At 42.9% G+C, this 10,931-nt stretch overlaps 1 protein-coding gene across 2 annotated transcripts in view; it reads left to right on the top strand.

Moving 5' to 3' along the window:
- The window catches only part of LOC128657299 (zinc finger protein 845), a 143,278-nt gene that overhangs the window by 30,871 nt on the left and 101,476 nt on the right, over positions 1-10,931 (top strand). Inside the window, exon 2 of one of the 2 annotated variants that reach the window (XM_053711588.1) lies at positions 3,056-3,121. The gene's annotated coding sequence lies outside the window, so the exon portion shown is untranslated. Of the gene's footprint in view, positions 1-3,055; positions 3,122-7,546; positions 7,631-10,931 lie in introns of those variants that run through there. The other variant, XM_053711589.1, reaches the window with a different exon arrangement.

The following is a 10,931-nucleotide window of genomic DNA, read 5'->3' as shown; positions in this document are numbered from 1 at the left end:
CCTGAGAGTGTCCTGTTTGCATGTAACCTCAATAAAAAGGAGGCTGTGTGCTCCAGCACATGAGACCTATTTTCTGTCCCTCTAACTTGCAGCTTTGACTCATGTTGGTAGGGGACAGCTTCAGCTAATATCACTACAGGGATTGCTGACTATGGTGCTGATGATTCTTTGGTGAACGCTAGGAGCATCCTTTTCTACGGTCCAACTTCCAGCCAGCCTGGAGGCAACCGTAACATTTGGCGGCAGCGGTGGGATTGGCGTCCTAGCGCAAGGAGCAGCACTGGTATCGTAGGAGAGTAATTGAGGGCAACGCTAGCCACTGCGCAGCGTCCCTACCTACAGCAGCATGGAGCTGACAAGATACTGGTCAGAACCATGTGAAGAGCATCTCAACCGGATCCGTCGCTATGAGGGCGCGGATTTCGTTCCAGAAGTAAAGAGGCGGCTAGTCCGATATGGTCCAGACCCTGCACAGGAGGTAGTCAGTCGCCTCATCCGGGAATTGGCTACGGAGAACAAAGCGGCACGAGCCTTTGAGCGCCAACTGTGGAGTTTGAGGGTATGGACACCTGGTCTCTCTCCCCAGCCGCAGCATGTTCCACAGGGAGAGGGGAGCAGCGACCTCCCTCCCCAGCGGCAGTATACTGTGCAGAGGGAAGAGACAACCGGTCTCCTTCCCCAACCAGAGATACCAGAGGCAGCAGGCCTCATAGACTGGTCCTGGGAGGACCCCCAGCAGGCAGGTGGAGATGGGACCGCAGTCTCTCTACCGGCCCTACAGGGATGCTGGGCAGGCGGCCCAGATCCCCAGCGACAGACCCAGCTACAGGGAGGGGAGAGCATCGACCTCCCTCCCCAGTCGGAGTGTGCCTTCCAGGGAGAGGAGACAACCGGTCTCTCTCCCCAGCCGCAGCATGTTCCACAGGAAGCGGAGAGCATCGACCTCCCTTCCCAACGGCCGCCGGAGTATCAGGAGGAGGAGGTAAGCCAATCTCCCCCTCCCCAGCTAACTCCTAACTTGGGCCCAGGGTTAACAGTGGAGATGTTAACCCCCACTGACCCCCACGTTCCCTTTGCCACCGGGCAGGACTATGCCCCAATTCCCCCAGCAGAAGAGCTGGCATCAGGACAGAGCACTGCTGGCCTCTGCCCTACAGACCTTGTCCTTGTTACAGGACTGGCCTGCAAACCCCTCACCCCAGCAGAAGCGCTGGCACCAGGGCAGAGTGCCGCTGGCCTCTGCCCCCCAAGTACCATCAGCTATTTGCCCAGCTGCGCCAGGAAGGCAGAGGATGCTACACTGTCATCCTATAACCTGGAACTTACAGGCCAGTGCTACTTGTTGTGGGGGGGCTGCTTTGCTGCTAGTGTTTATTTGTGGGTGGGTTGCGAGACTAACTTAGGCACTGACCGACAGAAGGTCAGGTGCCTGGTTAGTCTCCCTCCAAAAGGGGAGATATGTTACAAACTGCTGTTTGTAACTGGCCCTTTAAATGGAAAATTGCCCTGCTTCCCTGGATTTTGGAGAAGCCTATTTGCCAGCCTCCTTCCACATGACTATGGCCCCTGGAAGATTGTGCCCCTGAGGACATATTGACTTTTGTTGGGTGTGTGTGTGGCCCTTTAAGAACCGTCTGGGGACATATTGTGACTCTGGTGAACAATGCCCCCTTTAAGACTATGTCCCCAGACCTGTGAAATGACTTGTCCCTGGCTTTCTCCCACTTGGTTCAGTTTCATTGTGTGCCATTAAGAGTTAAATTTTGTTCAGCTTCAAGAAACCTATTCTAAATACAAGTCTGCTGGGATTAGCTCTAATTAGGTTTAGTGATCAACTTTCCCATTGTCTAATCAGACTAGTATTGATAAGGTGGACTGCATTGTTTTATTGTGTGTAATGTTATCTGCTGAAGTAAATGTTGTGGCCTGTCAAAGGGAGTGTCTCTCTATCTAATATCAAATGTGTGATGGGGGATTTTATGCCTCCCCCTGAGAGTGTCCTGTTTGCATGTAACCTCAATAAAAAGGAGGCTGTGTGCTCCAGCACATGAGACCTATTTTCTGTCCCTCTAACTTGCAGCTTTGACTCATGTTTGTAGGGGACAGCTTCAGCTAATATCACTACAGGGATTGCTGACTATGGTGCTGATGATTCTTTGGTGAACGCTAGGAGCATCCTTTTCTACGGTCCAACTTCCAGCCAGCCTGGAGGCAACCGTAACACCCTTTGTATACCTGCCCAGCGTTTCACCCCCTAACAGGGGTGCTGGGTGCAGCTGGGTGTAGTTTGACTGGAGTGGTCCTCCCTGATATTATTGTTATTCTGTACATATGATTATGTCTTGAGCTTTCTGTGAATGACACTCAGTCTAACGTTTTACACAAGTAATCTGCTCTGGCCTCTTAGATCCTGTATATTAACTTGCCCAGGATATACCTCTATGTACTTTGTTGAAGGGGTTCTGTGAGCAGCAGGGTGTAGTAGGCCTAGACCCAGAATACTGTTCCTTGTGATTAACGTATATATTGTATAGACTGCTTATACGGCGGCATCTGCATGTACCCCTTCATTATATTTATTTTATTGACATAAGGTTTCAACTTTTTGATATACAAACATCATCAGCTATCGCTGTATCCTAACTACTATATTTCTAGCATGTATGTGCTCTTACAGTGTGAGAGACTACTGTCTCACGATTAAAATTGCAAATTTGATTAATCCTGTATTTGTGAGCTTATTTTTTCTTTAAAAGAGTGCTGAATTCCCTGTCTTTATCAATCAGGATTATATTCCTGATGATCTTTCTCTGCTACTTCATATCATTTATATATTTATGTCATCTATATTATTATATTTATATAGATATTAATTACTGTGACAAATGGTTTTATGATATTCTAATGTTTATAATTTAAATGCTTCAATTCAATTTAAAAATTATATATTTGTTTCACATAAAGATATTTAAAAAAAATAATTCTTGTTTATCAATCTATATATGTATTTAAAATGAAAATGATAACCAATATTTCATTGTTGTTTTAAATATAGTGAAAGAAAATAAACTTGAATATTTGTTTTTGGAGGAACTGAAGGATCATTACATCCTATTTCAATGTAAGTTTATATAATTGTTTTATTAGATATACCAAATGTAATTTAAATGTTTAGTTTTGGGGTTAAGTCCTAATAAAAAAAAATGTTTTAAATTATCTCTCTCTCACTCTCTCTCTCCAGCAGCAGTGTTAACTGAATCATCTATGTTCTCCTTAGAGAGGGAACTTATTACATCCTGCAAAAATAGTTCATGAACTCTGTTCCCGCGCGTTACCACTTGACCTGACTCCTGGTTTAGGATTATATATTGTTTAGGTCTAATATTTTAAATTGAATATAAAAATATTATATTTGGTTATCAAAAATAGTTCAAAATATTAATTTTATATATGATTCTATTTTAGTTTATAGTTATCAAGTATGTAAAATCAAAACAACTTGAGTTTTAAACAAAATAAAATAATAAAGAATGATTACAGAGGTGTTATATGACTGTAAATAATATATAAAATATTTTTTTTTAATCAATTTTATAGAATTTTTTAAATATTTAGCATAATTAAAAGTGTAATATAAATGTTATTTTATAATCTGTCAATAACTGTGATCTAAATTATTTAGAAACAAATATATATGTTATAAATGTATACATAATATAATTTCATTTAATTAGTGGTGAATCTTAACCCCTTAGTGACCACAGCACTTTTCAATTTATCTGACCGTTTGGGACCAGGGCTATTTTTACATTATAGCTGTAATTTTCCTCTTACTCATTTACTGTACCCACACATATTATATACCGTTTTTCTCGTGATTAAATGGACTTTCTAAAGATACCATTATTTTCATCATATCTTAAAATTTACTATGAAAAAAACACACTTTTCTTCATAAATGGAAAGAGTCCACAGCTGCATTCATTACTTTTGGGAATTCAGAACCGCAATTATTATTAAATTAAAACTTAACTTTTATTGTAGAAATTTAGTAGAAAAAAGGTCCCATGACATTTCGGTGCCTAACTGACACCTTTATCAAATGGATCAGTCAGTAATCAGGCAGATGGCATAGCCCGACATCCGGAAAATACAGTTAAAACCATGAAAGCGCTGCAGCCTTAAATACACTCCATAAGTCTTCAATATATTATTTTAATCCGGTCAGAATGATTTTTATTTGGTCTTAAGCTCATGTTGTTGTGTGATGTTTCCTTCGGGAACTTTCTTCTCTGGAATTGATACTTGTGATTTTGTGGTCGCACTGTTTACTTTTTCAAGAGTGAGGGCGTACTAGTCCTACGTTCTGTCTGACTGTTCTTTATCCCTCCATCTCGGGGGGAGACTCTATGTGGCCTTGACAGTGCTGGGACCCTTGGGTTCAGGCTGGTCCTGACTGCGTACAAATGTTTCTGTCTTTGAGGCCAGGTTCAGACATGTGGTGCCTCTTTATGTCCGGCTGGTCCGGTGAGGGCGCCTAGTGATCACAATATGATTTGTGTTGTTTATTTGTTTATTTTACAAGCTTCAACTAGCATCCTGAGAGGACTTGATGGTCTGTGGTTGCTTAGGGGCATGGGGTATTGCAGTCCTCATTCACTTTTCAATCTAGTGAGCCGGAACTCCGTTAAGATCCGCGGCAACATGCTCAGTCGTTATTGATTTTTCCGGGAACTAGAGTGTTCCTTCCCATTGTGGGTTGGAGGATTTAGGTACTTCATACCGCCATTCTTAAGTTTTTGCCTTTCATGGTCTCTTTGGTAGTGTCCTTTTAGGACTTGTTCCTTTTAGAGGTTCTCTTACATTGGGTCGAGACTTTCTGGACTTGGTCCGTTTTTTCTGGTGGCTTTGGCCGCTTAATTAGAAAGTGAAGGCGGCGAGGCTCTGTCTTCCTTCTGGAGTTAGTCGTCTCCATACCAGGGGCGATAGGAGGTGTTGTCTCTTTTTCCAAGCTTTCTGCCTAGGTTTCAGATGCATTCTTCTCCCTTGGGTCTGGTCCTCTGGAACGTTAATCTGAAAGGATTATGGAGACTAGTCTTTCTTTTCTACTCTCTCTTTCGTGCGACTCTGTTCTCCTTCCCATTTCCCTTGTGTTGCCCTTGGGGCCTTTGAGCTATAGAGAAATTGCGTGACTTTGTCGCGGCCTAGCACCTTGTTGGGGGGATGTTGATCTCCGGCCAAGGGTGTTCTCTTCCCTTCAGGCTGGGAATTACGAGTGAGTCCTGTACCCATTTTCCGGGTTCCCCGGTTTTCATCCCCTGTGAGGTCTGATTGCTTCAGACGGGGTCTCTTGTGTTCCCTGGGGGTGTCGTTCATTCTAGGACTATTCTTGGTCCAGGGTTCTTGTCTTGGATCCTTTTTGGATGTCTGGAGACTTATGATCCGGTGGACTGGTTCGGGGTGACCCAGTTTTTTCAGGGACCCTATGTTGCGACATAGGGGCTAGCTCATTGGGCTTGCAAGCAGGAAGGCCAGAGTTCACATCCACCTTCGGGTACTGGTTATAAACTTTAAGGCCTGACTTGTCCTTCGGACAGAGTGTGCTCCTTTTTCATGGGGAGTTTTTTCTGTTGGGTCAACAGTGGTGTCTGGATGATTTTTCATTTGGTCCGTGTTTTGATCATACTATGGTTTCATGTCTTGTGGACATGTACGCTGTTCTTATCTGTGCTCTTCTTTTTTGAGGGGATAGTTTGTCTTCCTTATGAGATGGTGTTTCCTCTCTCTGGAGGGTCATTGTCCTGCCCTGTGTGTAGGAGGTTGGATCAGGTGGCTTATTTCTGTAAGGGGCAGCATCTGCTGCTCTGTGGGCTCTGTTCCACCTGTTGGAAATTGATCTCTCTACGTAGAGACGGTCTAGGAGAGCTGTGACCAGTGCTCCCTCTAAGGCCAGTTTTGTGAGTGGCCCAGCAGTGAAACAGTTAATTAGAGCAATTAACAAACACTACACAATGCAGACTGCAAAGTGGTGTTCCCTTATTAACGGTTTTACTGCGGGGCAAATACTGGCCTTAGAGGGAACACTGGTTTTGACAGGTCTTCCTACTGATCTAGTCCACGTTTCGCTGTTCCAGGTCCTAGGGGGTTCTCCTCGGGGAGTGCCTTAATTTGGAGGAGCAGATTGGGTTGGCACCCGATCTCTCTTTGGGTGGTTAAGTCCCCCCCCTTTTCTTTCCATTCCCTGGGGGCTTGTGGTTTGGGTCTTTCTGTCCCCCCTGTCTATTGGACATGTCTGTCGCTTGGGCTGGTTTGGTGTTGGAGCAGGATCTGAGATCTGTTGCTCTGCATTTTCGTCCTCGTAGCATTCGAGGTACGGTAAGCCTCTTTGAGGTTTCTCCTTTCTCCATCAAGATTTGTGGGAAGGACTGGCGCTCTTAGCCTGCAACGTTATCCGCTGTTTAGTGGATACTTAGCAATTTGAAGGTTCCTATCTTCAGCTGCTTTCAGAGTCATTTTTAGATGACTGCAGTGTGCAGTGTTTTGCTTCAGGTGTTGTTCGTCAGACCTATCTGAGCTTGCTGCACAAGGTTTCGTTTCTGAATATTTCGGCATTCTGAGCTACCTTTTGCGACTTGGGGACCTTCGTTTTCAGTTGCTTTCTAGAGTGCGGTTGCACTGTGTTAGGGGAAGATCCTCTCTCTGTTTCAGACTCCCGGCCTTATCCCGTGGTTTCTGTATTTCTGGGGTCTGGGTGTTGCCTCCCCTTGTTTCTATGAGACTGGTTGGGTCTCTGTTAGCCTGACCCGGTTTCTCTGGTTATTTGCTCTGTTTGTGCCTTTTTTAGGATTTTGGTTTCTGGAGTTCCTTAGGCTAGATGGACAGCTAGCTCAGCATACTAATGCACTGTGGCTACTCTGCACTGTAGCAAACTGAGGGTTGCAAGTTCGATCCCTGGCGAGGTCTACTCAGCCTTTCCTCCTTTCAAGGTTGATAAAATGAGCAGCGCCTTGAGTCCCTTAAGGGGGATTAGCCGCGCTTTACAAGTGCAATCATGTTTTCTCTTTGTCTTTTCTTCTTTGTGGAAGAATACGGGAGTTTGTTCCCTTTCTTTAGTAAGGGGTGTGTTGTTTGGAGACCAACTGCTAGGCGACGGTATATCTTGGAGGCAGTTGACTTTTTCCTTTTCTTCAAAGTTGTTCTCGGCTTCAGACGAAACGGGATTTTGTTGGGTAGGGGTTTTTTGGCCTGGTGCCCTCAGAATGGGCTGCCTCTTCTACTCTCCCGTTTTTGCATTCAGTGTCCTCTATAGCTTGGGTATTGTTTTCCTAAAAGTAATGAATGCAGCTGTGGACTCTTTCCATTTATGAAGAAAAACTTTAAATTATGCTTATCTGATAATTTTCTTTTCTTCAGATGGAAAGAGTCCACAGCTCTCCAACCATATTTTTTCTGTGGGGCGTCTGTTATTTTTGTTCTTCTGGGACCTTTTCATCCTGATATTTCTTCTACTGTTCCTTGTTCCTCGGCAGAATGACTGGGGGATGAGGGAAGTGGTGGCCAGGTTCTGAATTGCCAAAAGTAATGAATGCAGCTGTGGTCTCTTTCCATCTGAAGAAAAGAAAATTATCAGGTAAGCATAATTTAATTTTTTTTCTAACTTTGACGTACAAATCTACAACTACCAAAAAACACCCATGCTAAATAGTTTCTAAATTTTGTCCTGAGTTTAGAAATACCCAATGTTTACATGTTCTTTGCTTTTTTTTGCAAGTTATAGGACAATAAGTACAAGTAGCACCTTGCTATTTCCAAACCTTTTTTTTTTCTTCTTCAAAGTTAGCGATAGTTACATTGGAACACTGATATCTGTCAGGAATCCCTGAATAACGATTAACATGTGTATATATATGTATATGTATGTGTATATATATATATATATATATATTGTAGTATTTGAGAGCCTGCACTCCAATTCCCAGACAGACACTGAGAAACATCCACCAGGGTACTCTGTCAGAAATAAACACAGTCCAGCGAAAAGACAGCACTCACTGGAGTTAAATTAAAACTTAGATTTTATTGTAGAAAAAAGGTCCCATGACGTTCGGTGCCTTTTATCAAATGGATCAGTCAGTAATCAGGCAGATGGCATAGCCCGACATCCAGAAAAAACTGTTAAAAACATGAAAGCGCTGCAGCCTTAAATACTCTCCATAAGTCTTCATTATCCGTTGAGGGCAATGCCTGTTTGCGAGTTCGTCCGCGTGTCAGATACAACACACCTACGAACTGAGACCTAGCACATGGCTACTTAGCATACGTGATGCTGTGTATGACGTATAGGAGGTAACGAAGATGTTTCTATAACGGGCTGTAGCGTAATAAAATACTTGATGTTAAAAAACACTGATTGCAATGGACACGATCCAATTGGATCAAAAAATGTGATAATGTGCATTACAACAAATAAGTTAATAGTGCAGGCTCAGAGAATAGATGTCAATAAGCTGTGGCCAATGTGCATCAGCACAGAAGACTTTTATGAGGGGATTCGATCACCTAGGCCAATTCAATTATAGGGAGGATAGATCAAGAAATAGATGGCCATAAATAAGCCCAATAGTTCGAGTCACTCATACTTCGATTAGTAAGCTGTAAACAGATAACGGAACTATTCATCCAATAATAGGGCCATAATCCAATTGTACGTCATACACAACATCACGTATGCTAAGTAGCCATGTGCTAGGTCTCAGTTTGTAGGTGGATGTTTACATTGATGCCGGTGCAGGTTGCACCAATTACAGACTACCACATGTACCGGAAGTGGCGTGTTGTGTCTGACACGCGGACGAACTCTCAAACAGGCATTGCCCTCAACGGATAATGAAGACTTATGGAGTGTATTTAAGGCTGCAGCACTTTCATCTTTTTAACTGTTTTTTCCGAATGTCGGGCTATGCCATCTGCCTGATTACTGACTGATCCATTTGATAAAGGTGCCAGTTAGGCACCGAAACGTCATGGGACCTTTTTTTTTTTACTGAATTTCTACAATAAAAGCTAAGTTTTAATTTAATTCCAGTAAGTGCTGTCTTTTCGCTGGACTAATATATATATATATATATATATATATATATATATATATATATATATATATATATATATATATATATATATATATATATATATATATACACGAGTCCACGGATTTCATTATTACTTATGGGATTACGCCTCCTGGTCAGCAGGAGGAGGCAAAGAGCGCCACAGCAGAGCTGTATATGTAGCTCCTACCTTCCCTCCCACCCTAGTCATTCTCTTTGCCTGTGTTAGTGATAGGAAGAGGTAAAGTGAGGTGTTAGCTTAGATTCTTCAATCAAGAAGTTTTTTTGTTTTAAAATGGTGCCAGTGAGTACTATTTTTCTCAGGGAGAAATAGTCAGTTAATCACTTCCCAAGAGGAGTGGAGACATTTTATTTTCTTCCCTGATGTTGATGATCTTAGCAAAACATTCTCTTAGATCCTGCTGGTTCCCACAGAGCGGTTGAAGGTAGTGTAAAGAAACATCTTCAGTGTGGAGAACAGTATCATGCTACAATCAGCATTGAGATATGTTCAGTCATTTGATTCTGGAGAGACTTGATACATCAGAACAGACTGACATTATTCCATGTACTGGACAGGGGTAACGATATGCAAAATGGAAATGGTGTACCTGGAATTCCCTTTTATTTTATTGCTATCAGTGTGTTTGTGCAATGACCATGATGTTCACTTATTCTTATGCTGTGTGTGGGCTGACGCTGGACGATGCGGTTTATTCCTAAAGGCTGTCGTTATTTGTATTGAATATAACTGGCTATGGGAGTCTGTTTTTAGAGGGGCACATGCCGTTTTCGTTAGTGATCTAGAAATTCAACATATTTTTTGCTTCCCATGCGGGTCTCAGTACGGCTCGAGCTACGCCCACGTTGGGCGGGTCCTAGTTTTGCGCGCTCAGTCGCACAGTTATCTGGATCGGCAGCAGATTACTGGGCTCCGGTGTGGCCTAAGTCAGTTTGTACACACAGAGGTGAAAAGAGACTTGGGAGCGCTTCTCACGACAGATCAGTGTTGTCTGGGGGCAGGTAGGGGCCGCAGCAGTGCTGTGGCGAGTTGCGGTGTCTGGAGTGTGGTAAAAATTTGTAAATAGTATATCTGAACAAAGGAAACAGTATTTGTTAAGTTATTTGGTGCATATAAGGACACTTTGTTTATCGCTGCAGAAGTTATACTGCAAGCAGAAAAATTGTTGCGCTTTTATTTTTTAAAGGCGCAGTAGGCATCTTTATTTCAAATATCTGTCTCTAAGATTTGATTTCAAGGTTAAATATATCAAGTAAAGGACAACTATTATTGCTATTGCTAGTCTGTTTAACATGTCTGAACTTCAGGAAAGTACCTGTTCTATGTGTTTAGATGCCAATGTGGAACCCCCTCTTACTTTTTGTCCTTCATGTACTGAAAGGGCCTTACAATGTAAAGAACAGATTTTCTTTAATGCAAGTATGTCTAAGGATGCTTCTCAGACTGATGAGAATCAGGGTATGCCGCTACTTTCTCCCCAAGTGTCACAACCTTTAACGCCCACCTAAGCAACGCCGTGTTCCTCAACTGCGTCCACTTCATTTACTCTGCTGGATATGACTGCAGTTATGTCATCTACCCTTACAGAGGTTTTATCTAAGTTGCTAGTGTTGCAAGGCAAGCGCAGCAGGACAGAAGTCACTATGATTCCTGCGACTTCTGATGCTTTGATGGCTATTTCCGATGTACCCTCTCAGGGATCTGATTTGGGGGGTAGGGAACTTGTGTCTGAGGGGGAACTTTCCGACTCAGGAAGTGTTACCTCAGACAGACTCGGACGTCATGTCATCCGATTTAAGCTT

This window comes from Bombina bombina, chromosome 4, assembly GCF_027579735.1.
Source record: "Bombina bombina isolate aBomBom1 chromosome 4, aBomBom1.pri, whole genome shotgun sequence".
NCBI lineage: Eukaryota > Metazoa > Chordata > Amphibia > Anura > Bombinatoridae > Bombina > Bombina bombina.
This window is presented reverse-complemented; position numbering and strand designations above follow the sequence as displayed.